Below are 22,384 nucleotides of genomic sequence, written 5' to 3'. Positions count from 1 at the left end.
TAGGACCCTTATCAGATAGTTCGCAGAAAACAGGTTAATAAATATATAAATGATGGTTCAATAAATAATAAGAGAAATACAATTTGAAATTATAAGATACCATCTTTTACCTACTGAATTAGATATATTTGAAGCTGGCAAAGGGAGAGTAAAATATAAATTTCACTACGGAAAATCTGGCTAAAGAAAAGAACCTGAAAACTAGAAAATGTTTTACACACAAGGATGATCACTGATCACTGCAACATGAATCACAACAGCCCCAAATTGAGAAATAGTTAAAAGTTCAAACAATGGAGAACAACTAAGCTTTGAGAGGCTAAAGATTGTGCCTCTTTCTTTAGCAACCGTTCAGAGTGCCCAACACATGGTAAGTGCAGCAAATATTAATGAAGGAGTATGGTGCATCCTCCCTATAAAATACGGTGAAGTCATTTAAAACATATTCATAAAGATTTTCTTACAATGTTAGCTATACTTATAATGTTACATAAAAAAGCAGGATATAAAACTGAATGTACAGTATGACCTAAACCAGCCGTGGGTAAACTACGGCCCGCGGGCCGGATGCGGCCCGTTCGGCTGTTCTATCCGGCCCGCGGAGCCGAAAGAGCGGAGGGTTCTCTTACTCTCCCCTCCGCTCCTTTACTTTGAATTTATATTAGTTCACACAAACACTCCATCCATGCTTTTGTTCCGGCCCTCCGGTCCAGTTTAAGAACCCATTGTGGCCCTCGAGTCAAAAAGTTTGCCCACCCCTGAAAATTCAGAAAAGAAAATGAAACCAATCAAGTCAATAATGTTTTCTTCTTTATGCTTGGTTCTAATTTCAAAGTATTTTTTAATTGAGCATATATTAATTTTATAATTAAGAAAAACTAAAGCCATAGTAAGAACTGGCAATTGCTATTATTATTAATAGCACAGGGAGAAGGGACTATTCGAAAAACATGGAGCACAAGCCATAAGTTGATAATTGTTGTGGACGGTTGATGGGGTGCATGAACTATTTAGTTTCCCTACTTGAGGCAATGTTGGAAATTGTCCATAATAAACAGCTAAAAAGAAAAAAATTAGTAAGGCTCAAAACAGCACAGCACCTGGGAAGAGCACAAGCAGTTCTATTTTTACTGGAGTGTAAAATACAATATGTTATGGATTCTAAGATGTTCAATTTTTATATTTTAGCATCTCTGAAATAAGGATGTATGTTATAATTGATAGTGTTTTAGATTTCTGAAACAAATTTAGCATCAGAGTTGCCAACCCATTTTCTCTTAAAATACTAGGTGAAGGAGGAAGTAGGTAGGAAGTAAGGCTGGAGCTAGATCATGGGGGTCTTGAATGCCAGACCAGGTGCTTGGACATTGTCTCACAGAGAACAGAGAGTCACGGGAGGGGTTTCATGGTGTCCCACACAGGGCTTATTGCCTGGAGGACATTCAGTAAATGTGTTAAATGGTGAGGCCATTGAGGATGGGGCCACTGCTGCTTATGCCAAGGGTTAAGGAAGTTGAACTTTGGGAGAAGTGTCTGAGGCCTTGCTCTCCCCACCTTTTTGTCATCTCATGAGTCCCAGTTCTCTCCAGCTCTGCAGGGCAGAACCACTGGGTTGTCTGATAAAGTTGTCTTCCTCCCTCCAACCCCCCACATTACTTCCATTTTCCTGATAGTAAAAAACATTTCCCCCAGACTTGAGCCAAACACCATAGCTGATGTGAATGTCACAGGCCTAGGTTCCACAGCACCTTCTCACCAAAGCCCAAAACCTCAGCTTTGAGCCTGGCCCAGGGACCTACTTATGAACTCATTTCCAAACAGACACAGGAGTTAACATACACAGGGCAGGTAAGAGATCAGAAGGAAATTCCCAGGACTTAACTGGAAAGATAGTCCAGGAACTCCATCCCACCCTGGCTGTGCTTTTTCTTTGGTCTCGCAGCTGCTTTCTTTTGGGAGTTGGCCTGAGTCACCATAGCAAACAAATTCCCTGAGGATCATTTGCATACAGGTGCCATCTGTCTAAAAATAGGATAAACATTCAGCTCCACAAAGCAAGTGCCCTGAAATTTATTTACAAGGAGGGGAGACATTCATCTGAGAGGGAGGGGAACCTGTCAAGAGGCAGCCTGACAATAGTAAGGGAGCCACATGACATAGGCTGGGTCAGGAGGCCTGGGTATGATTTCATTCTACCACTAACTTGCTGGGGGGGACAGGGGGTCGGGGGAAAGCCTTATGAATACCCTGCACTCTGGGCCTTGGGTTTTTCATGTTAAAATAGAGATATTAAACTAGATGGTTTGTACGGCCTCTTGTAGCTCTAAGGAGTCAGGATAAATAGTAATAATAATAATTGCTAACATGAATTGCGTTACTTCATCAATCCTCACAACCAGCTATTTGAGGTGGGTAGGACGAAGAAAATGAGGCACAGAGAAGTTAAGTACCTGCTCAAGTTAGCAAATGTTGGAGCTAGGAGTTTGACCCCAGTGCTATACTGCTTTTCAGGATGCTAAAGTTTTCTAACCTACCAGTTTCACTGCCTTAAGCTTATTCTTTCTCCCCAAGTGCTTACCACCCTGGGCTATTCTCCCGGTCCCAAGCATCTGTGTTCTGCAAAATCTCTGTGCTTTGCTCATGCTGTTCCTTCTGCCTGGAATAGCCTGACCCCTCTACTGATGAACCAGTTATTACTTAGCACTCAGAACTGAGCTCAAATGCCTCCTCCTCTATGATTCACATTTCCCCCAATACCCACACACAGAAGTAGTGACTGGCTCCCCATTTGTTGAGACATAAGAGTGTGGCTAGCACTGTGCTAATTCTTACAACTCCCTGAGAGAGGTTCCATTATCTTACCCATTTTACAGATGAAGTTACCGAGGTTAAATATTTGCCTAAGGTCATATAGCTGATAAAGATCTGTACTAGACAGTCTGACCTCACAGCCTTCCTAACCCTCATTCTACCCCCTTTCTAATGAAAAACTGGATGAATTGCCAAGATGTTTGTCTCCTCCACCAGCCTATAAACTCCTTTGGTTTTTTGTTTCTTTTCTAAAATTGACTGAACTGCTGGGAAGTAATTTGGAGCAGCATACAAGGAGAAAACAAATCAGGTTAGAGTTAGAACCACATTAGGGAAAAAAAAAGAATTCTCTCCTTCTGTTTAATCTTTGCCACCTTAAATCCCTTTGGGAATAAGACAAATTTTTTTTTTTTTTTAATTCTGTACCTTAGCATCCACTTCTGTTCCCATTCAAGAGTTAGGATTACTTCCTCCAAGAAACCTCTTTAATTCCTTATTCATATCATTCCCCTTAACTTCAGTGTTCCTTCAGCACTTATGTGTCATTTAATAAGTGGGTACTTTGAGGGGCAAGCAAATTTAAGTTCAAATTCCAGCTCTACCACTTCCTGGCATGTGACCTGCCATCTGACTTTCTGAGCTGATTCATTAGCTGCAAAATGGAGTTGATAATAATTTCCTTTTCTGGGTGTTGTTGGGAGGATACAATGAGATAAGTGTTGTGACAGCGCTTGGACAGCTGTGAAGCTCTGTATAACCATTAGCCATGCTCATTCGATTTACAGGTTGCCCTCCATAGGATAGAATTGTGTGCATTCTGCCCCCATGCCACACCCAGGATAAGCCTCAGATTCCCGGAGAAGCTGGAGGTGTAGGAAAGTGCAAGGAGGGAGGGAGCCCAAGAAAGCAAGGCTGGTAACTGCTGAGCAAACTTCCTCTGGAAGGAAATTAAAGGGCTAATTATGCCTCAGCTGGTGGTAAATTTCCAGGCCAGCCTTTGGGCTCAATCCGTTGACACAGCAACATGCCAGTGGGGGAGGACCCTACTATGAGAGGGCATTTTCTCTGCTTACAATGTCCAACCTTGGAATCACCTCTGATTTCCTCTATTCACTCTTTCTCTTCTCTCTTACTTCCCTTATCCCTTTCTCGAAGTCCTACCTGAGGAAACTGAAGGGTTCAGCTAATTGATGGTGCTGTGGGTTCAGCTTCAAGCCCTGTTTCAAACAGTCCCTGTGGAGGAGGCTAGGATGTAATGGGTTGGCTCTTAATTGTTGTTCAATGTTAGGTCTCCCATTTTACATGCAGAAACAGTGTGGTTCAGTAGGAAGAGCCTAGGCTTGAGAGTGAGTCACAAAAACCTGGGTTCAAGTCTCAACCCATTTTCCAGTTGTGTGACATATGGTATAAACACTTTACCTCTATGGTCCTCAGTGTTCTCATGTGTATAATGAGGATTACAAGAACTCCTTTCAGGGTCAAATGAGATCATGGATGCATCAGGTGACCTGACTGGACTGGCGTCCACGTGGCTGAGAGGAAAGCAGCCTGAGAGGCTAACCCCCAAGGAGCCTCAGACCGCCCAGCACTGAGGGGCAGTCCTGGTCACAGGAGGTGACTGAGGGAGGCAAAACTTGATCTGGGCATGGTAGAGGGAGAATAACTGGCCTTGACTTTAAGAGGTACAAAGCCACAGCCTGAGCACTCACTTTCTTTTTGCCAACCTCTGCTGAATGCTTACTTCTGCCAGGCCCTGTGCTGCGCCATGCAACTGCAGACATGAATCAAGCTCCTCAGGGCGTGTGAAGTCTGGGAGAGAGACAGACAAGTTCCAGATATTTGCAACACAGCTGGTAAGTGTGGGAAGCAAAGGAGCAGTCCATAACCCAGGCTGGGGGAGAGGTGGGTCAGCGAAGGTTTCCCAGAGGAGGTTATAGTTGAACTGAGTGTTTAAAGTCAAATGGAAGTTTGCTGGTGGAAAATGGTGAGGAGAGGTGAATCCCTAGGGAGTAGGGAAAGCACGAAGCCAAAAAGGGCACCCTAACTCTCACAGCCAAGAGGAACGTAAGGAGCCGTGACAATGAAATGTGACATGGTATCCTGGGTGAGATCCTAGGACCGAAAAGGGATATTAGGCTAAAAACTAAGGAAATCTGAATGAACTGGACTTTGGTTAATAATTATGTATCAGCCCTAGCAGCTTGGCTCAGTGGATAGAGCGTCAGCCTGTGCGGACTGAGGGGTCCCGGGTTCCATTCTGGCCAAGGGCACATGCCTGGGTTGTGGGCTCGATCCCCAGTGCGGGGGCGCGTGCAGGAGGCAGCCGATCAATGATTCTCTCTCATCATTGATGTTTCTGTCTCTCTCTCTCTCTCCTTCTCCCTTCCTCTCTGAAATCAATAAAGAAATATATTTTAAAAAATAACTATGTATCAATGTTGGTTAATTAGAACAAATGTACCACATAAAATGTAAAATGCTAATAATAGGGGAATCTGGGTATGGTGTAAAAGGGAACTCTGTACTATCTTGGTAATTTTTCTAGAAATCTAAAACTGTTCTAAATATAAAGTTTTGTTGTTTGTTTTTAGTGCATCCTGTGTTTAGATTGGGGTTTGGGGTGGAGCACAGACTGCTTGGAGGGTGAGTGACTGAAGATGGGGCAGGGAAGGGAAGAAAGGGCCTAGAGAGCCTGGTTAAGGAATTTATTGGGTATCGAGGATGAGCCCTCTCTGGGTTTTAAGCAACAGAATAACAGCATCAGAGAGCACAAGGAGGGAACAAGACTGGGGGCAGGGACATCCAGTTGGGCTGCTGCTCCAGTCTAAGGGGGAGATAATAGGAATTTGAGGTAGAAAAGGGGCAGAAGGGAGAGCCAGGTTCACCGTTGGCCCTGGACAAACGTTTACGGAACAGAACAGAAGAGGAAATGCATTCAAGAAAAATTTGGGAGATAGAATTGATAGCTCTTACGAACAAGAGCTCAGAGGAACAAAGGGGGACCGTCAGTTTTGAGCTGGAGGTTGTGGTTGGGGTACTCAGAACAGGGGGCATAGACATTCCCTTGGACTTGACCTCGCATCTATCTCCCCTTTCCTTCCCCACCTCTGGACCTGAGCGCAGAGCCTCTGAGGTCATTAGCACAAAGTAGACAGACTTCACAGAGGAAGGTGAGAAGCACAGGACTACAGAGAGGATAAGAGTTTCCAGCTGTAACCTAGCAACCGAAGGTGTGGGGCAATGGTGTGAGGGGAGGGGAAATTTGCAGAAGGAAGGAATTATAAATCCTCATTGAATGGCCTCCCCTACTCCCACCGCTGCCCTTAACAACACATCAAACAGGATCCAAGTAAGCTAGCAGAATCCACGCCCCCCCTCTCTGAAGGCAACTGGGCATCATCAGGGGCAGAGCACTACTACTCTCTCCACCCACTGAAAATGGGGGTGAAAGGGCCATGAGTCACCTCTAATTTCTCTGCCTTCTAAACCCCACAGCTCACAATCCTAAAAGTGGTCATAACCAAGAGCAGTCCAACAGTATGGCACACCCGAACACTCATGAACTTTTCCAGCACTGCCACTCACTGTGTGACTTACAGCAAGTTTACTGAGCACCTAACATGGTACAGGAAACTGAGGTTCAAAACATCGTGACTTGTCACACTGCTGGTGCCATGTGTTCATCCTACTTGTACCACAGCTGAACTAATCAAGCTTCTACCCATCCCCTCACACGGTGCCGGAACGTGCGGCAGCTCCTTACAGATCAGCACATTAAGGGCCAAGGAACTCAATTATATACCTACATATTCGTGTCGGACAGCCTTGGATGCCTGTTAGAATCACTGGTGAAGTTGTAGTGGGGTGGACAGAAGAGGGCTGGTAGAAAGGGAGGGGTGCTGGTAGAAAGGGAGGGGTGCTGGAAAGCCAGCAGGAGACAGTTTGCAACAGAGAATCCATCCCTTTCTGGGAGTGTTTGCTTCGAGGCTCCAAATTTCAGCCGTGACGCGGACTCTCAACCACCTGTGAGGTCCCTGGCGTAGGACAGGGCAGTGGGAAGAGTCAGAAAGGCAGTTGGGTATGAAAAGAACACCAGCTCTGGAGGCAGACAGCCCTCATTATGAATCCCAGCTGTGCTATTTACTAGTCTTGGTAAGATTGGGCCAATTTCCTTCAGTTTCCTCATCTTTTCTGTGCAGAATAGTTGTGATGATTACCCAAAAAAAGCATATAAAGCACCTCCACAACAGAGCTGCTGCCCAGTAAATTATTACTCTCAACATATTTAGTACTTTCTAAACACCCAAGTCCTTACTGATATAACAAGGAGGGGAGAGGTACAGGGCATGGGGCATACATGAGTTTTGAAGTCAGATTCATTTCAGTTCAAAGCTGCACTCTGCCTCTTGCTATTTGAGTGACCCTGGGGAAGCTACCTAACTTCCCTTGACCTCAATTTACCTATCTGTAAAATAGGAATTATAATAGCACCTCACTCACAGGGTTGTTGTAAGGGTGGAATGAGTGGATAAAAGCACTGAGCACAGTGCTGGTATTAGCCAGTGCCACTGTCAGTTCACACCAACCCTGTGGGAGGTATTATCAGTCCCATTTTACAGGTTAGGATATTTTACATAAATGGTAGTTGCCACAATAATTACTGATATGTGAAGGTGAGAGGGACACCAGGCATTCAGAGTAAGAATGGCACCCTCACCAGGCTCTGGGTCCCTAAAAGCAGGGATCAAGAAGACAAAAGGCCCTCACCCCTCTTCCCATGCCCCCTACACAGCCACTCCCTGTCCTGGGGCCATCTGTCTGCGTTTTGTTGCACCTTTTATCCCTCTATTCATGTCAGTCATGGCAAGAAGCCCAAGTCTCCCAGACCATCTGTGATCCCTGGACTCTGGTTCCCACACAGCTCTATACGTCATTTCTTCTAACCCCATCGCCTTCCCTCCCCCCTGAAAGCTTTCCCTGGGCCTTCTGAAATTCAGTCAGTCATCAGAAAAATCTCTTTTTCTTCAACCTCTCTTCTGGATGTTTTCTTCACCTCCCTGCTGTAGGTGAAACCTAGCTCTCCCTGAGGACACAGCATCCCCTAAAGTCCCAAAGCTATAGCTGCTTCCTCTCTCACCACCTTTGAATCACTGGGCCAGGAGGTGGGGTATATGTTGCTTCTCAACCCTGCTTCCAAATCATTCTGCTTCCCTCCTTCAAAAAACAAAACACCTCTAGCTTTGAATCTCCCATCATGAGATTATGCCACCCACATATCCCTCTACTGACCAGTGAGCAGCACCTGTTCCTCTCTCCATAATTCTTGGTTATTTAAAATCCACACAGACGAGCCCAGCCAGCGTGGCTCCGCGGTTGGGCATCGACCTATGAACCAGGAGGTCACCGTTCGGTTCCTGGTCTAGGGCACATGCCCGGGGGTGTGGGCTCAATCCCCAGTGGGGGGAGGGGGGGTGCAGGAGGCAGCCAATCAGTGATTCTCTCTCATCATTAATGTTTCTATCCATCTCTCTCTCTTCCTTCTTCTCTAAAATCAATAAAAAAATATATTTTTAAAAACAAACTCATTTAAAAAATAAAATAAAATCCACACAGATGAGCCTTCCAACATCTTGGACTCTCATTTCCTCGAACTCCTCTCCTCCAGTGACATGGATCTCTAACCCTACTTCAGCCGCTCATTCTCACAGTCATATCCCCCACCCTTTCGTTACTAATAGTAATCTCAAGCCTCCCACTGAGATCGCTGTGCTCTTTCCTGCTCACTCCTCAACTCCCAGCTTCACAGTCTTCGACCCCTGCCATCTTTGCACTGTCCTTTCCCCCTCGCATCCTCACTGCTCTCTCTGCCCAGCTTGCATTCTGCGGTCAATTATGGCAGTGGCTTCCCTGCACACACCCTGACTCCCTTGGCTCTCTTTTGCTTTGTCACACTCACTCAGCAAAACAACACTCTCTAAAGCCAGCTCTCTGCCTGTTCTCTGACTGTATCCACAGGGCAAAACACGGTTAGGGAAAAACATACAACCTTGCTTCAGATTCATGAATTCATGAATCTAAATTTATGATCACAAATTTCAAGTGGAACCTTAATCAGCAATCAGATTACATTTCCCTCATCTATTCACCCTCCCACCTTCCTAGGTGACATTCGCCTCTCAATTCCTCCCCCATCCTCACCCGCGGCTGATGACCTTGCTTCCTACTTCATCAGAAAATTGCATCCAAGAGAACTCCTGCCAGCACATGCAGCCCTTTGCTGCACCTGTGCCCACACCCTCTGCTCCCTCCCCTGTTGATGTGGAAGCACAGTCTGTGCTCATAGCAAGGATTCACCCTCTGCTTGTGATCCCATCCCCTCTCACCACCTCAAGGATATTGTCCCAGCAATTCTCCTCTTCCTCCTATAGCATCAGTTTTGTGTTTTTGTTGCTTTGTCCGTTGCTTGGTTTGTTGACCTCTATTGGATGGTTCCACCAGCACACAAACATGCTGCTACTTCTCCCGTCTTTAAAAACAAAACAAAACACAACACAAAACCTCTTCTCACTCCCCCCCTCACTTTCAGCTACCACCCATTTGCCTCCTCTTCCTAAGAGCAAAAATTCTTTCATTTTTATTTATTTTTTATTCTTGAAAGTGCCATGTATACTTAAGGTTTTTAATTCCCTTCTCCCACTACTATGAGGCTTTCATCCTCATTACTCCACCCAAACTGGTTACCAATGAACTCCAAGTTGCTAAATTCAATGGTCAATTCTCCGTCCTCATACTCATGACCCAGCAGTAGCATTTGACACAGTTGATCTCTCCTTCCTCTGTAAAACTCGATCTCTATTTGACTGCAAAGACACCACACTTTCCCTTTTCAGTTGCTCTTTTTCAGTCTCTTGATTCTTCTTCATCTTCCCAACACCTCTGTGTTGGAATGTCGTTGGGCTGGGTCCCAGTTCTATTTCTTCTATCTTCACTCCCTCTCTTGTTGATCTTTTTGACTTCATGGTTTTAAGTGCCACCTATGTGCTGATGACTCCCTCATTTATATCGCCAGCCAGGGCCTCTGCTCTGAACTGCAGACTCATTTATCCAACAGCCTATACTGTTGGTCTACTTGTTTATCTCATAGGCATCTCAAACTTAACATAACCCAAACTCAGCCCCCAATCGTCTCCCCAAACCCTGCTCTCCCTACAGTATCTTCCCTCCCTCTGTTAGAGGCATTTTTAGCCTCCCAGTCACTCAGTCCAAACCCTCAGCATCATTCTTGACACCCCTCCCCCTTCCTTTTCTCCCCATATCCAATTAATCAGCAAATCCTGCCAGCAATATTTTCAACATATACACAGAATCTGACCACTTTTACTACCACCAGTAGTCCCTCCCTACTTCAGGCCTCCATCGTTTCCTGCCTGGATTATTACAAATCCTAACTGATCTCCCTGCTTCTGCCCTTCGCCTGTCTATAATTTATTCCTGAAACAGGCATAAATCCTGCCTCAAGCGATCCTATTAAATATTGAAGTGTAAATCACTAAAATGTTCTGGATTTAGTAGTGATGGTTGCACAATTTTGTGAGTTCTAAAAATCACCGAACTGAATACTTTAAAATGGTGAATGTTATGATATATGAATTGTATCTCAACTTTTAAAATATGGTATTAAGTACAACATAGATTGGGTTCTGGAACTGTAAAAGGACATTCATTGAAAAACTACTGAAATCTGGATTAGGTCTATAGTTTAGTTAATAATAATGTACCAATTTTAATTTCTTAGTTTTGACAAATACACCATGGTTATGTAACACTAGAGGCCCGGTGCAGGAAATTCATGCACGGTGGGGAGAGGTGTGTCCCTCAGCCCAGCCTGCACCCTCTCCAATCTGGGACCCCTCAAGAGATGTCCGACCGCCCCTTCACAATCCAGGACTGCTGGCTCCCAACCACTCACCTGCCTGCCTGCCTGGTTGCCCCTAACCGCTTCTGCCTGCCAGCCTGATCACCCACTAGCCACTCCCCTGCCAGCCTGATCAATGCCTAACTGCTCCCCTGCCAGCCCGACTACCCCTAACTGCCCTCCTTTGCCAGCCTGGTTCCCCCCAACTGCTCTCCCCTGCAGGCCTGGTTCCCCCCAACTGCCCTCCCCTGCAGGCCTGGTTCCCCCCAACTGCCCTCCCCTGCAGCCCTGGTTCCCCCCAACTGCCCTCCCCTGCAGGCCTGGTTCCCCCCAACTGTCCTCCCCTGCTGGCCTGGTCACCCCTAATTGCTCTCCCTTGCCAGCCTGGTCCCCCCCAACTGCCCTCCCCTGTAGGCCTGGTCATCCCTAACTATCCTCCCCTGCAGGCCTGGCCCCCCCAACTGCCCTCCCCTGCTGGCCTGGTCACCCCTAACTATCCTCCCCTGTAGGCCTGGTCGCCCCCAACTGCTCTCCCCCGCAGACCTAGTCATCCCTTCCTGCCCTCCCTTGCCAGCCTGGTCACCCCTAACTGCCCTCCCCTGCAGGCCTGGTCCCCCACAACTGCCCTTCCCTGCAGGCCTGGTCCCCCGCAACTGCCCTCCCTTGCAGGCCTGGTCCCTCCCAACTGTCCTCCCCTGCTGGCCCGATCACTCCCAACTGTCCTCCCCTGCTGGCCTGATCACCCACAACTGCTCTCCCCTGCTGGTTTGATCGCCCACAACTGCCCTCCCCTGCCAGCCATCTTGTGGCAGCCATCTTGTGTCCACATGGGGCGACCATCTTGTGTGTTGGAATGATGGTCAATTTACATATTACCTCTTTATTAATAGGATGTTAATATTAAGGAAACTGGGTGAAGGATATACGGGAATTCTGCACTATCACTACAAATTTTAAATCTAAAATTATCTAAAAATAAGGTTTATTTTAAAAATATAAGTCAGAGCATGTAATTCCACTGCTCAAAACCTTCCCATCTCATTCTGAGCAAAACCCAAAGCCTTTAAAAAAATTTTTGAGAACGCTCGCCAGTGTGGCTCAGTTGGTTTAGTGTTGTCTTGTGCACCGAAAAGTTGCCAGTTCGATTCCTGGTCAGGGCACATGCCCAGGTTGCAGTTTGGTCCCCAGTCTGGGTGCATGTGGGAGGTAGCCAATTGGTGTTTCTCTCCCTCTCCCTTTTTCTCTTTCCAGAAGTTGCTAAAAACATATTTTTAAAACAATCTTTAAAAAAATTATTTTGAAGAAACTCCATAGTTTTTCATATTGGCTGCCCCATTTTACATTCCCACCAACGATGTACAAGACTCCCAATTTCTCCACATCCTTGCCAATATTTATTAATTATCTTTTGGGTTGCTTTTTTTTAAAAAATAATAACCATTCTAGTATGTGTGAGGTGATATCTTGTGGGTTTTATTTGCAGTTTCTTGATTAGTGGTGCTGAGTATTTTCATATATACAGTAGTCCCCTCTTATCCATAGTTACATTTTCCACATGTGCCGAGCCAGCTCAATCCAGGTTCAGTGAGCCTGACACGGGGAGGTGAAGGATTGAAAAAAGACAGACAAGAGAATGAAAGCTGGGTCTAGGTGGGACGCTGTCCTCTCTGATGGAGAGCTAGTGACAGTGCCACAGCCTGTAAGCCATCTCTTTATTTTATAGCCAGATTCCACAAGGCAAAGTAAGGGCGTGGTTACAACGTTCTTGGGTTTCGAATCTACTCAGTTACATGCATCTGAACTCTATCAACCCCACATCACTCAGGCACGTGGGGCCACGTGTTCGGACCATAGGTTCAAGCTTACAACTATAGCCCCTGGCTATAATTGTGCTGGGAGGGCTTTGCCCTCCAAGTTGGGACTTGCATGTGGCCATGAGAGGACTGTGCCCTCTCATTAGTCCGAGGCTTGAACCTGTCCAAACACTGCAGCAGCTCTCCACACCACAGTTTCAGTTACCCATGACCAACTGTGGTCTGAAAATATTAAATGGAAAAGTCCAGAAATAAACAATTCATAAGTTTTAAATTGCATGCCATTCTGAGTAGTGTGATGAAATCTTGTGCTATCACTCTCCTTCCCATACAGGACATGAATCATCCCTTTGTCCAGCATACACATGCTATATATACTGTCCGCCCATTAGTCATTTAGTAGGCCTCTTGGTTATCAGAGAGAGAGAGAGAGACCACATTCACATATTCTTATTACATTATCCTATACAATAAAAGGTCAGTGTAACGACCGGAATGACCAATCAACCAGTCACTATGAGGTGCATTGACCACCTCTCGGTCCCTCCCCCCAGCCCGCAGGCTCTGATCGCTGGATGGCCAATGGAGAACCACAGGGAACCGGGCTGAGTGGCGGCGGGGTGGGACTGGGGACTGGCAAATGGAGCGGAAGGCAGACCTCTTGGTCCTTCTCCCTGGTCCGCAGGCTCCGATGGATCCTCAGTTTCTTCCTAAAGAAACATGGCGCCTCCACTGTGCAGCCTCCCAGGATGCGGACTCACCGCTGTGAGGGGCTCCAGAGCCGGGACTTCAACAAGGACTTCAGTGCCTGCAGCAACCCTCAGCCTTCACTGCTGGGAGGCGGACGGAGAACATCAGCTTTAAAGCACAAACACCCTCCTCAGGAAGAACCCACCACCTTCCTTTCCACAGCTGCTTCCAAGTCTGCAAGAAACTGCGCATGCTCCTCCATGCGACATGAGTGGGGCCAGAGCCTGAGCTGAGCGGTTCCACAATGGGGGAGGGGCTGAGCCAGGCAGCTGGGTCAGTGCAGGGACAGAGGGAGGGAGGGAATAAAGAAGGGCGGGGCAAGAGAAGGGGGCAGCCCTGGTTCCCTGCACCTCCTCCCACAGGCATAGCCCTTCCTGGTTGAGCTTCCCACATCATTGTTAGGATTTTGGCTGGTGATGCTGGCTGTGAAAGTATTCACAAGGGAGAGAAGAGACAGGTGCAGAGAGAGGGCGTTTATTTTGCTTCTTTAAAGAGAGGAAAGGGGAGAAACCAAGATGGCAGCATAGGTAAACACCTAAACTGCTGCCTCGCACAAAATTTCAAAACTACAACTAAAAGACAAAACGGACATCATCCAGAACCACAGGAAGGCTGGCTGAGTGGAAATTCTACAACTAGAAGGAAAGAGAAAAGCACACTGAGACTCAGAGGAGCTGCAGGAGGCAGAGGTACTGAGACGTGTGCGGAGAGGACTGGCAACTGAGTGCACGGCTGGCTTTCTCAAGCAGGAGGGAGACAAAAGCTCCCGACTGTGCTGAACTCCAGTTCCAGGCAAGACTCTGAGGACCCAGACTCATTTGGGGAGAAACTGGACTGTCTGGCAGTGGGCAGAACTGAGGGCAGCTTTCTCTCAGAGGTGCTTGCAGTGATTACCACAGGACACTGGAACACAGGGGCCTATTAGGGCAGGGCTGATGGGAAACCAATGATGTCTGCTCTGCCCTGAGACTCCGCCCCATTCAAGCTAAGCACAGAGGCTTTTGCAAGTCTCCAGCACAGACACAGCAAATCCTCACAGCCAATTGGCCTGGAGGTCAATTCCTCCCAGTGATACCAGCAACAATTAAGGCTTAACTACAACAAGACTGTGCACACAGCCCACAAAGGAGTGCACCAAGAGTGTCCACCTCAGGTAACTGGCGAGGCTGAGCCACTGGGCCCTATAGGACTCCTAGCACACAAAGCCACTCTATCAACTCAGGGAAGGAGCCAAAATGCGGAGACAAAGAAACAGATCACAAATGAAAGAAATGGAGGAAAGCAAATGACTGGATATAGAGTTCAAAACCACGGTTATAAGGTTTTTCAAGAATTTTCTAGAAAAGGCCAATAAATTTAGCGAGACCCTCGAGGATATGAAAAAGGACCAACTAGAAATTAAGCCTACACTGACTGAAATAAAGAATAATATACAGAGATCTAACAGCAGACTAGAGGATCGCAAGAATCAAGTCAAAGATTTGAAATACAAAGAAGCAAAAAACACTCAACCAGACAAGCAAAAAGAAAAAAGAATCCAAAAATATGAAGATAGTGTAAGGAGCCTCTGGGACAACTTCAAGCATACCAACATCCGAACTATGGGGGTGCCAGAAGAAGAGAGAGAGCAAGATACTGAAAACCTATTTGAAGAAATAATGACAGAAAACTTCCCACACCTGGTGAAAGAAATAGACTTACATGTCCAGGAAGCGCAGAGAACCCCAAACAAGAGGAATCCAAAGAGGACTACACCAAGACACATCATAATTAAAATGCCAAGGGCAAAAGACAAAGAGAGAATATTAAAAGCAGCAAGAGAAAAACAGTTAGTTACCTACAAGGGAGCACCCATACGAATGTCAGCTGATTTCTCAACAGAAACTATGCGGGCCAGATGGGAATGGCAAAAAATATTCAAAGTGATGAATAGCAAGAACCTACAACCAAGATTACTCTACCCAGCAAAGCTATCATTCAGAGTTGAAGGTCAGATAAAGAGCTTCACAGATAAGAAAAAGCTAAAGGAGTTCATCACCGCCAAACCAGTATTATATGAAATGCTGAAAGGTATGCTTTAAGAAGAGGAAGAAGAAGAAAAAGGTAAAGATAAAAATTATGAACAACAAATACATATCTATCAACAAGTGAATCTAAAAATCAAGTGAATAAAAAAATCTGATGAACAGAATAAACTGGTGAATATAATAGAATCAGGGGCATAGAAAGGGAGTGGACTGACAATTCTCGGGGAAAAGGGGTGTGGGGGGTGCGGAAGAGACTGGACAAAAATCATACACCAATGGATGAGGACAGTGGGGATGGTAAGGACAGAGGGTGGGGTGGGAACCAGGTGGAGGGGAGCTATGGGGGGAAAAAGAGGAATAATGGTAATAATCTGAACAATAAAGATTTATTAAATTTAAAAAAAAAGAAAAATAAATAAAAATAAAAAAATAAAGAGAGGAAAGGGCCAGGTGCCCTTTGATGGCACAAGGCACCTAAGGTAGAGAGGGCTGTTCTTTTGATCCCTGGATGGTGAACGAGGAACCAGGGTGGGTGGCAGTGGCAGGCTGGACTGGGGACTGGCAAGCGGGTAGAAGATGGCTCGGATCGCAGGCTAGGCCTAAGGACCCTACCTGCGCACAAAGTTGTGCGCTGCGCCTCTAGTATTGTTATAATTGTTCTATATTATGATTAGCTATTATTGCTAATTTCTTAGTGTGCCTAGTTTGTATATTACACTCTATCAATGGTGTGGAGAGCGGCTACAGCGTTTGGACAGGTTCAAGCCTCGGACTAATGAGAGGGCATGGTCCTCTCATGGCAAAGCCATATGCAGGTCCCAGCTTGGAGGGCAAAGCCCTCCCAGCACAATTATAGCCAAAGGCTATGGTTGTAAGCTTGACCTTATGGTCCAAACATGTGGCTCCAGGTGGCTGAGTAAATGTAGGCTGCGGGAGGTGCAGCAAGTGCTGCCAAAACAAAGCTTGATAGAGTTCTCAGGTGCATGTAATTAAGTAGATTGAAAACTCAAGAGAACATTGTAAACATCTTGACCACACCCTTGCTTTGCCTCATGGGATCTGACTATAAAATAAAGACTCGGCTTACAGGCTGTGGCACTGTCTCTTCATCCAAGAACAGTGTCCCACCTAGCCCCAACTATTCTTTTTTTTTTTTTAATATATTTTATTGATTTTTTTACAGAGAGGAAGAGAGAGGGATAGAGAGTCAGAAACATCAATGATAGAGAGACATCGATCAGCTGCCTCCTGCACGCCCCGCACTGGAGATGTGCCTGCAACCCAGGTACATGCCCCTGACCAGAATCAAACCTGGGACCCTTCAGTCCACAGGCTGATGCTCTATCCACTGAGCCAAACTGGCCAGGGCCCCACCTATTCTTTTGTCTGTTTTCTTTAATCCTTCACCACCCCTCCTCAGGTTCACCACTGGCCATGCTGAGTGCGGTTCACAAAGGTATGTATATAGGAAAAAACATAGTGTATATAGGATTCAGTACTATCAGGCATCCACTGAAGGTCTTGGAACCTATAAGGGGGGGGGGCTACTATACCTGCTGGCCATTATATATCTTCTTTGGAGAAATGTCTCTTTAAGTCCTTTGAGAGAATTACCATATGATCCAGCAATCCCACTTATGGGTGTGTACCCAAAAGAAATGAATTTAGATCTCAAAGAGATATCTACCATCCCATGTTCATGGTAGCATTATTCACAATAGCCAAGATATGAAAACAATACAAACGTCCTTTGATAGGTGAATGGATAAAGAAAATGTGGTATGTACATACAATGGAATATTATTCAGCCTTTAAAAAGAAGAAAATTCACCCGGCCAATGTGGCTCAGTGGTTGAGCATTGACCCATGAACCAGGAGGTCATAGTTTGATTCCTGGTCAGGGCACATGCTCAGGTTGTGGGCTCGATCCCCAGTAGGGGGTGTGTAGGAGGTACCCAATCGATGATTCTCTTTCATTATTGATGTTTCTATCTCTCCCTCCCTCTCCCTCCCTCTCCCTTCCTCTCTCTCTAAAGTCAATAAAACAATTTTTTTAAAGAAGAAAATTCTACCATTTGCAAAAATATAGGTGAACCTGGAGGGTATTATGCTAAGTGAAATAAGCCAAAAACAGAAGGGCAATGTTTTTATTTATATGAGATATCTAAAATAGTCAAACTCATAGAGCAGAGAATAAAACAGTGGTTATAAGATCTGCTACACAATATAGTGTCTATAGGTAATAATACTGTATTGTTGTACACTTAAAAATTTGGAAGAGGGCAAATCTCCTAAGACTTAGGAGATTCGCGAGCCGCAGTTGACTAATGAGTTTGCCGACCACTGGGGCAGGGCCTTAATCACAAGGATCAACCACAGCCTGTAATTATTGGAATCGAGAATCTAGGTCAGTGGTCGGCAAACTCATTAGTCAACAGAGCGGCAAACGCGGCTCGCGAGCCGCATGCGGCTCCCGAACCGCAGTTTGCTGACCACTGTCCTAAGTGTTCTTACCATCGTCTTAGCTGGTTTGGCTCAGTGGCTAGAGCGTTAGCCTGCAGACTGAAGGATCCTGGGTTTGACTCCGATCAAGGGCACATGTCCAGGTTTCGGGCTCAATCCCCAATAGGGGGCGTGCAAGAGGCAGCCAATCAATGATTCTCTCTCATCATTGATGTTTCTATCTCTCTCTAGCTCTCCCTTCCTCTCTGATATCAATAATATATATATATATATATATATATATATATATATATATATATATATATTTTAAAGTAGTCTTACCTCCAAAAAAGGAGGGGGAAAGGCACACAAGGAAAATAATTTTGGAGATGATGAATATATCTATTATCCTGATTGTGGTGATGGTTTCACAGGTGTTTGTATATTCCAAACTCATCAAATTGCATACATTAAATATGCACAGTTTTTAAATTATACCTCAATAAAACTGTTAAAAACAAAAAACTCTTCACAAAGGCCTCCACGGCTCTGCAGTTTGGCCCTCCCACTAACTCTCCAGCCTCATCTCTGACCACCCTCCCACAACTATAGCTGCACTGGCCCCGTTTGCTTCCTGGATTGTGCCAGGCATACCCCTGCCCCAGGGCTTCTGCACTTGCTGTTCCTTCTGCCTGCAATACTCTTCCTCCAAATATCCCACACCTCCTTCAGGGCTTAACTAAAAACTCCTCTGTTCAGAGAAGTCTACCTTGACCACCCTGATTAAATTTGTAAACACCCCTCACTTCCTCTCCTCCTTGTCCTCCGATATTTTTTTCCAGAGCACTTACCACCACAGAAGACTTACTGTATATTTTATTTGTTTATTGCTATTCTAGGGAATATGGAATAGGGGATTTTTGTCTGTTACTTTCACTGCTGTATCTATAGCACCTAAAACAATGCTTGGTGCATAAAATGTAAATATGACTGAACAAATGAATAAATAAACAAACACATATAAGTTTGGTGTGGCCAGGATGGCTACAGCACATGGTAAACTAGTATGTGTGACTGCAAGAAATGGGAGGAGTCCAGGCACCTCACAAGAAGAACATCACTCAAAGCATACAGCTCACCCCCTCCCTTAGGTCATGCCCCCGACTTCAGGTCATGTCAACTCCCTGGCTTGGAATGTTTCTATTCTACCCTCCTCACTTCCCCATCCCACAATGCCTCCGCCTCCCTCCCAGAGGCCTTTCTTACCCACTCTACCCAATACTGAACTCTTTCTTTTAAACTTACACTGCATTCACTCGGCTCCACACATTTTAGCTCTTTATGGTTTTCTGAATTGTTTTATCTCCCCAGCTAAACTGCACATGCCATTAGGGCAGGGCTCTGCCTAAGGGGACAGTCACCAACCATTGCTGACTCAACTCAGGACTCAGAGAAAGAATTCAGGTGGATATGCATCAACTCTTAAAAAGGATGCAAAGTCTAGCTCAGATCACATGCAAACTCCTGGTTGCCACAAATCAACCCATAAGAGTAACAGAGTTAATAATAAACGAGTACCAATTAGTGATCATTTACTATGTACCAGGCACTAGGTTAAGTACTACCGTATTTCATTCTCTCAAAGACACTATGTGCTTGTTACTAATATTATCCTTGTTTTAGAAAGAAGAAAGTGAAGCAAAGAGGGATAACTGGACTTGAACTAGGTGAGTGTCAGAAATGGGTTTAGAGCACAGTTCCGACTCACTCCAAAGGCTGTGGTCCTAACCACATGCTGCACTGCTTCCTAAAAAAGTAAATCATTACAGGGGATGTCATTACACTGCCACTGAGTCAAAAACAGAGGTAAGCTTGGACCACAGAGCTAGGCAGAGGAGACCGATGGCCATGACTCTGAGGATGTCATTATCAGCTGGAGCCAACTCTTACTACCACAAGGCCACTTCCTCCATGGAGCCTCCCTGACATGCTCTCATGAGAGGGAGCACTTCCTCCCTGTACTCGCTTAAAACTTTCTGTACCTCTCCAAGGCATCATTCATGCCCACGGTATCATCTGTATTTGTGTACATGTTGTATCTCTCTTGCTACTTTCAGTGCCCCTGAGTCTGACCAATCCCTGCACAGCCCACCACAGTCGGGCACAAAATGGGTCCTTGAAAGCAATCATGCGTTTTCAAATGCCTTTTTATTCTGCTTGTATAGATCTTCCCCAACACTAACCTGAAAAACTCATACATATTTGCCAAGACCCAGCTCAAATGTCCCCTGCTTTGTGAAGCCCAAAATTACTTTGCCAGGCGGAGGTAGCAGTTCCTTCCGCTGTGTTCCACAGCACTTTCTTCATCCCTTTATTATGTCATTTATATTGTGTTGTAGCTGTTTATTTGCCCTCTTTTGACAGTGCCTGGCATATAATAGTTACATGACACATGTTTATTGAATTGAGAAATCTGCAAAACGGCTTGTAGGTTATTTCCTTTTCTCCCACAACAATTTGGGTAGAGAGCAGGGGTTCATGTGCCCAAAGAGTGGAGGCCCCTTGAATAGCCAATGAGGATTACTGGTTAATGTATTTGCAAATTACAAAGGCAGACCATGCCTGCAATTCTGATTTCACTTCCCATAGTCTCTGTTGTGATTTCAGAGATCAGATTAAACCTCCTTCAGCAGCTGGCTCCTACAGACTCTGGAGAGATGAAAGTGTCAACACGTCTCTGCAGCCACACCAGGAAACTTGCTGCCTAGAAAAATCAGTTCTGATTATCATAAGAGCTGAGCATGGGATATTGTACTCAGGAACTGTCTCCATATTCCTGGAGCCATAGGGACCTGTCAGAGCCTCCGAGTCCCTGTTCAGCCTCCAGCCTCTCCTGTGCTCCTCTGTTGAGAGACCCAGCTTATGTTCAGGTGGCGAGATTTCACTTTCCTTAGGTGGCAGGAAAAGCACTGGAATATGTTAGGAGACCTCATGGTGAGCCCCCAGTAAAGTCATATCTCTCTCTGGACCCCAGCTGCTGTGATGAGCTCTTGTGGTTACCTAACAAGGTGACAGAGACAGGCATTCTCAGCAGGTAGTGTGAACCTAAGACACAGACAGTACCTGTTTCAGGCAGTTAGCATTAGGGCTCTCAGGAGAGGGAACTGGAGTTAGAGCCTTGAAGGATAGGAAGAATTTATATTAGATCTTTTCCATGTTATTAATAGAAGCTGTGGTAGTCAGAATAATGCCCCCCCCCTGCAAATTTATCCACATCTTAATGACCAGAACCTGTGAATATGTTACCTTGCATGGCAAAAGGGACTTTGCAACTGCAAGGTTTTGAGATGGAAGATTATCCTGGATTATTCATGTGAGCTCAAGGTAATCACAAGGGTCCTTATGAAAGAAAGACAAGATGGTCAGAAAGAGAGAGATTGGAAGATGTTATACCTCTGGCTTTGAAGATGGAAGAAGGAGCCCCAAGAAAAGGAATGCAGGAGGCCTCTAATAGCTGGAAAAGCAAGTAATGGACTCTCTCCAAGAGTCTCCAGAAGGAATGCAGGCCTGCCAACACCCTGATTTTAGCCCAGAGAGACTCATTTTGAACTTCTGATCGCCAGAACTGTAAGATAATATGTGTTGTTTTAAGTCACTAAGTTTATGGTGATTTTTGTAAGAGCTGCAATAGAAAACTAATATAGATGCCCATGAGACAGCTGCCCAATCTACACTAATAAAAGAGAAACATGCTAATTGACCAGACCTCCGCTATGCCCACAAGCCATGCCCACAAGCCAATCAGGAGCGAGTATGCAAATTAACCCAACCAAGATGGTTGCGGCCATGGAGAAAGCAGGAGGCTTGGGTTTCCCCGGCGATGAAGGAAGCCAAGCTTCCTGGCTGGCCCTGGCCTCTGCTCAAGGCTACTAAGTTTCAATTATAGAAGATAAATAAATCCCAGATACCAGGCCTCCGCTTGGGTCTCCAGGGGGCATGGCTGGCCTGCAAACCACACAGGCCCCTCATCCAGGCCGCCCCATGCCCCAAGGGAACTCCCATCCTGATCTGGGACACCCTTCAGGGCAAACCAGCCAGCTCCCACCCGTGCACCAGGCCTCTATCCTATCTAATAAAAGAGTAATATTCAAATTGACCATCACTCCAACACACAAGATGGCTTCCCCCATGTGGTCAAAGATGGTTGCCCCCATGTGGACACAAGATGGCCACCACAAGATGGCCAGCAGGGGAGGGCAGTTGGGAGGGACCAGGCCTGCAAGGGAGGGAAGTTGGGGGGGACCAGGCCTGCAGGGGAGGGCAGTTGGGGGGGACCAGGCCAGCAGGGAGGGCAGTTAGGGGTAACTGGGCCAGCAGAGAAGGGCAGTTGGGGGAGACCCAGGCCTGCAGGGGAGGGCAGTTGGGGGGGACCAGGCCTGCAGGGGAGGGCAGTTGGGGGGGACCAGGCCTGCAAGGGAGAGCAGTTGGGGGGGACCAGGCCTGCAGGGGAGGGCAGTTGGGAGCCAGCAGTCCTGGATTGTGTGAGGGATGTCCAACCGCCCGTTTAGGGATCGGGCCTAAACGGGCGGTTGGACATCCCTCAAGGGGTCCCAGATTGGAGAGGG

General features: G+C 46.1%; 1 protein-coding gene across 4 annotated transcripts in view; it reads right to left on the bottom strand.

The window, feature by feature from the left end:
- RAB3B (RAB3B, member RAS oncogene family) overlaps positions 1–22,384 on the bottom strand; it is a 93,243-nt gene that overhangs the window by 55,243 nt on the left and 15,616 nt on the right. The window lies entirely within an intron of this gene.

This window comes from Plecotus auritus, assembly GCF_963455305.1.
Source record: "Plecotus auritus genome assembly, chromosome: 2".
NCBI classification, from domain to species: Eukaryota; Metazoa; Chordata; class Mammalia; order Chiroptera; family Vespertilionidae; genus Plecotus; species Plecotus auritus.
The sequence above is the reverse complement of the archived record's forward strand: the minus strand, read 5'-3'. Positions and strand labels throughout refer to the sequence as shown.